The following is a 5,779-nucleotide window of genomic DNA, read 5'->3' on the forward strand; positions in this document are numbered from 1 at the left end:
GCCTGATTCCAACAAGCAGAGTCAGGGAAGCCCTTTCTCCTTCAGTGAAGGTCACATGGTACAGTTTTGATAAAACTGTTGGCCTGCAAAATTGAACCTCTGCAGCCTTGGCCCTTTCTGGACAGGTCCTGCAACCTTGGCCTTTTCTGAATAGGCACCCTAGACCAGTTGTTTCCCCCTACTCATATCAGAGGGGGCATATCAAAAATAATTTGTAGGGCTGTGGGGAATAAAATGCTGAAGACCTCCATATGCTGGGCAGGCTGGGAAAGTGCAGTCTTGGTAAGAGACTTTTCTGATTCTCTTCCCACCATTCTTTGGAACTGGTTTGCACTCCCTGCATGGGACCCTGGCCCTGATTTTGGCTGGGTAATATGGACAAAGCAAGTGGAAAGTTATAGCTTTACCATGAATACAAGCAACCACAAAATCTTAAATAAGAGAAGAAACTCAAACTTCAGAAAAATCTCATCAAGATAATCAGATGCCTAGACCAGCAAAAAAATTCCAAGACATACTAAGAAACAAGAATATATGGCCCAGCCACAGGAACAAATTAAAAAGCTGGAGGAGATACAGAATTTGGAACAATTAATCAAAGATTTTCCATCAAATCTCCTACACCAATTCAAGGAGATGAAGTGCAATATGGCTAGAGAGATAAAATATGTTAGGAAGACACTGAGTGAGCATAAAGAAGAATATGAAAGCATGCAAAGAAAAATATCAGATCTTATGGGAATGAAACTCACAATAGAGGAGATTAAAAATGCACTAGAGGCATACAACAGCAGATGTGAAGAGGCATAAAATAGATCATCACCCCAGAAGATAAGAAATCCAAATATGAACAGGCAAAACAGCAGATAGAGAAAAGAATGGAAACATTCTGAGGGATCAAATCACAACAGGAAGCACAAAAACATACAGACCATGAGTGTCTCAGAAGGAGAACAGAAGGGAGAAGGGGCAGAAAGAATAATCATAGAGATAATGGCTGAAAATTTCCTAACTCTTATGAAAGACATAAGGATTCAAGTTCAGGAAGTGCAGCATACTGCAAAAGGAATAAACTCTAATAGACCAACTCTGAAACATGTACTAACAAGATTGGAACTGCAAAAGATAAAGGGAGAATTCTGAATACAGCCAGAGAAAAGCTACTTGTCACTTATAAGGGAACCACAATAAAAGTAAGGGCCAACTTCTCATCAGAGACCATGGAGGCAAAAAGACAGCGGTATTACATATCTATGGTCCTGAAAGAGAAAAAGTGCCATCCAAGGGTCCTATATCCAGCAAAAGTGTCCTTAATAAGTGAGGGGAAGATTTACATATTCAGTTAAACAGAAGTTGAGAGAGTTTGTTAATAAGAATCAAATCCTACAAGAAATACTTAAAGGAGTTCTTCATGCTGAAAAGAAAAGACAGAGAGGGAGGCTTGAAGGAGAGTATAAAAATGAAGATCATAATCAATGGTGACTGAAGGTATAAAAAGAGAAACAAACATGACAAAAATCTCATGTGTGGTGCTTGTGATTGTGACACTGAACTTACTGCCATTTTGGGTTTTCGCACAGTTGGAAGAAATATAAATGGGAGAGAAGTCCCCTGTTGAGGCAACTGTATGTAAGAAGATACCACAATTTTTCACAAGCTGGACACATTGTCAAAATATATATGCACATGCAAACTATGTGAGTGTGATTTTATCAGTGTGAGTAGAGCTGTGTGAGTTTGTATCAGTGTGTGCCATAATGAGTGTGTATAAATGTGTATGTGTGGTGAGGGTGTCAGAGAGTGTGAGATTGTTATGGAAAGTGTATATGAGTATGTACATGTATAATACACTGAAAATGTGTGATTATATGATTGTGTGAGTGTGCATACACACATGTATTGTCATCAGAGTGCAAATTGGTAACTGTGTGTGTTTGCATATGAAATAGGGCTTGTCCAAAACAATGGCTGCAATCCCTGAGTAGGACATTGGGGGAATTAGATACTAGAAATTGATCAAATTTTGCACTTTTGTAGGAAAAACCAAAAGACTAATTTGGACTCAGATTTTAAGTTTCTTAATTATTTACAGAGGCAAATAATTGGCATTATTGCCGATAAAGCAAATATGTGAGTGTGAGTAGAGGACTGAGGCAACCATTCAGTGCCCGTAAAGTGAGTAAGTAGCATTGGCTTAAGTGATAGTTGAGAAATGGTAGAATCTGCCTTTTAAAACATCTGACTTGCATGTTTTTATTTTGTAGCATTCATAAACATCTAACTTTTGTTGTTATTGTTTTGTGTAGACTTCTGATCACTGCTGGAGGAGCGAATAGTGGGAAAGTACATTTTCCAACAAAATTGTGTGGACAAACCAGAATTAATTGCCATTGAGCTGCTCACGTAAATTCCATGATTTCTAATGTAAAGTACTGACATCATACCATTCTTTTAACTTGTATCACTTTACATAAACTTCTGAAGCAATGTTACTAATTTCATTACTCTGGTCATAATCTAAATGATGATGAACCTGAATAGAATAAAAATTTGAAAAGAGCTCTTCATTGTTTGGAAGGACTTCTCAGGGAAACAGAGCCTCCAGTAGGATACACCTACCTTGCTGCCAGTCCCTCTCATCCAGTCCTCAGCATTACTTGTTCCATCCACGTGAGTCCCTGTCTGTCTCCAAGTCTCTTAGGAAAGAAAGAGCCTCTCCCAACCCTCCAAATTCTCTTTGGAGATATTAGCTAGAAGCTGATAATTATTTTACGGTAGTTAGCACCTAGGGAAAGGTTCTTTGGAAATAGTCTCAGCACCCCAAGCCTGCAGTCTCATTGCTGCCACAGGTGACATGATAGTTGCAGTGCTGTGGGGAGGTGAGGTCACAGAGCCACAAGCCCTTATCTCAAGGTCAGGCTGCTCCACTCACACTTGCCTGGATCTCATGGCTGTCACATTGAGCCCCCTGTCCTAGCAGAGGAAAGGAGTAGGGTGAGTATTTTTCATATCAGTCTAACGAGATTCTGTAAAGAAAGGAGGAACGTGAGGTGTCTTTGTAAGTGATCATATTGGAAAAGAAAGGAAATCTTCTGGGGTCACTTTGGAGGCAGGAATCATTCCTCAGGCCTGGGCTGAGCTGGTTTACAGAGATGGGCATCCCAGACCTGACACCAATCCCTGAAGATTCCTAGTGGGATGTGGTGTCATCCTCAATAACAGTGATCCTTGGTGTGTAATGAAAGTGGTAAGAGAACTTGATTTTATAGGTGCCTAAAGGTGATGCTTCTGAAATGATTATATTGTTCTGCCAACCTTACAGGAATCAGAGACAAAATGTGGGGGATTACTAGAAAGGTGTATATAGCAAATTCATGCTTATAGTAACATGTCAAGTGAATCTACAAGTATCATTTGATATGTGTAGAAACAGTTTATGTGAATGGCGACTGCTGAGATGGAAATGTTTTCTCTAACTCTGAGGCTATGAAGTGCTTTTTGAAGGCAGTAATTGAGCCTCTACTGAAAATGTCAATGGTCTTGTGTTCACAGTGAGACTGTTTCCCTCTTGAATTAGGGAAGCAGCATTTAAGGAAAATACAATTTTATAATTATGAGATTCAGACAGCTGCTATCATGTTCAAATGTATCTTGTGATCTTTTCACTGACTTAGAATATTCTAATATCAACCCCAAAATGTACCATTTAAATTTTTAACATGCACAACTTTCCATGCCATGTAGATGCCATTTTCCATAAGTGTCTTATACTTTTAATAATATTCTCATCTCATTGCAAGTAGTTTTAAGTCGTGTTAATTAATACATAAGTATATGAACTGCAAAGAGTAATGATTTGGTTTCTAGCCTGCGCTGATTTTAACATATTAGAATGTCAGGCCCTGTAGTTTAGGGCATAATATGAGATTATTTAATGATTCCTAGGGTAGTGCTGTCATATCTTTGTTCCTTGTATAAAAGCATATGAATATTTCAGTTGCCATCCTAATATTGACCCAGTCTTGCCTTCATTAAATCCAAATTGTTCATGAAACCAGTTTGTTTAGTATTATTCTGCAACCAGTCATCTTATTCTATTTATTAGGACTTCAAAAGCTTTATTGTAAATATTACTGGCCTCTGGATTACATTTTTACATGAACAGATTTTGCTACCACAAAAAAGGTAAAGTGTGATATCACGTTAACTGGTTAACTGCACACCCAGTTCAGGTCTCAGTCTGCCCCTAACCAGCATGTGAATGTAGACAAATCTCCCTGTGCCTAAGTTCTCCTTGTCCTCATAATAAAAGCCATACAAGTGCCCATCTCATAGAATGTGAAGAATGAAGAAGTTATCACATGTACAGTCTTCACAGCAGTGATTCATTCATTAAAACACACACTTTAAATGCTACACGTCCAACTATATGAAAGCTCTTAATAAAGGACAAACATAATGCAAACATTTCTTAGGGGGCACTAATGGTAAATGAAGAAGATTGATTTCATTTGACATGTAGCCCACATCTCCTGTCCCTGTGCAGAATCTTCTGGCTCTTAAGACAAATATCAGTGCCTGGGAACTGGCAGAATGTCCTCCAGTGATTTGGCATCAGGTTGGTCTTCATATCCCAGATTTTAGTTGGAGTCCTGGGAAATTTCCGACTTCTTTATCATTATCTCTTCCTTTACATCACTGGGTGCAGGATAAGGTTCACAGATTTGATTATCAAGCACCTGATTTTAGGCAACATCTTGTTTATTCTCACTAATGGAGTCCCCAGGACAATGGCAGAATTTGGGTTGAAAGATTTCCTCAATGACTTTAGATGCAAACTTCTTTCCTACCTTCACAGAGTGGGCAGGGGTATGTCCATTGGCAGCACCTGCCTCTTGAGTATCTTCCAGGCCATCACCATCAGCCCCAGGAACTCCAGGTGGGCAAAGGTTAAAGTGAAAGCTCCCAAGTATGTCGTCCTCTCCATATCTCTGTGTTGGCTCCTCTACATGCTTGGAAATGTCATTTTCCCTATGTTTGTGACTTCCAATTGGAGAAATGATATGACTAAAAGGAGAAAAGCTTTAGTGTCGTGCTCTGCTATAGTTCATGAAAAAATCTGAGACTCACTGTTCACTGCATTGTTATCATTTCCTGACGCTTTATGTTTGGGACTCATGCTTTTTACCAGCAGCTCCACAGTTTCCATCCTGTACACACACAAACAGCAGGTCCAACACATTCACAGAACCAAACTCTCCCCCAGGACATCCCCTGAGACCAGAGCTACTCGAACCATCCTTTTACTGGTGAGCACATTTGTATTCTCTTACACCATCTCTGCCATCTTCCAGATATTTATTGCTCTTTTTGATAATCCCACTCTGTGGCTGCTGAAGATGGATACACTATTTACTATGTGTTTCCCAGCTGTTAGCCCCTTTGTTCTCATGGGTTGTAACTCCAGCGTATCTGGGCTCATCTTGTCCTGCAGAAGGAATAAAAAATCCCCTAATTCCATCAGATATATGTAAATGGTAATTCTTGGCACGTCATTCAGTTGCTTGTTCTCTTGCCCCTCACAAAAATGCAAGCATGATTATGTAGCTGTCGCATCTACAAGAAAATGGGAGTGTGCACACACAATACATACATTTCCATATGTATGAATTTGTACTATATGAGTGTGTTTATGTGTCTGTGTATACATATATACACACATACATTTGTACACATTGTTTTCGATCAAGCAGTGATATTTGAAAATTGTGTATTAGGA

The 5,779-nt window shown here is 39.2% G+C and overlaps 1 pseudogene; it reads left to right on the plus strand.

Moving 5' to 3' along the window:
• The first annotated feature begins 4,593 nt into the window (after positions 1-4,593).
• On the plus strand, positions 4,594-5,534 carry LOC143660137 (vomeronasal type-1 receptor 4-like; annotated as a pseudogene).
• The last annotated feature ends 245 nt before the right edge of the window (positions 5,535-5,779 follow it).

The sequence above is a fragment of the Tamandua tetradactyla genome, chromosome 16 (assembly GCF_023851605.1).
Source record: "Tamandua tetradactyla isolate mTamTet1 chromosome 16, mTamTet1.pri, whole genome shotgun sequence".
Classification (NCBI taxonomy): Eukaryota; Metazoa; Chordata; class Mammalia; order Pilosa; family Myrmecophagidae; genus Tamandua; species Tamandua tetradactyla.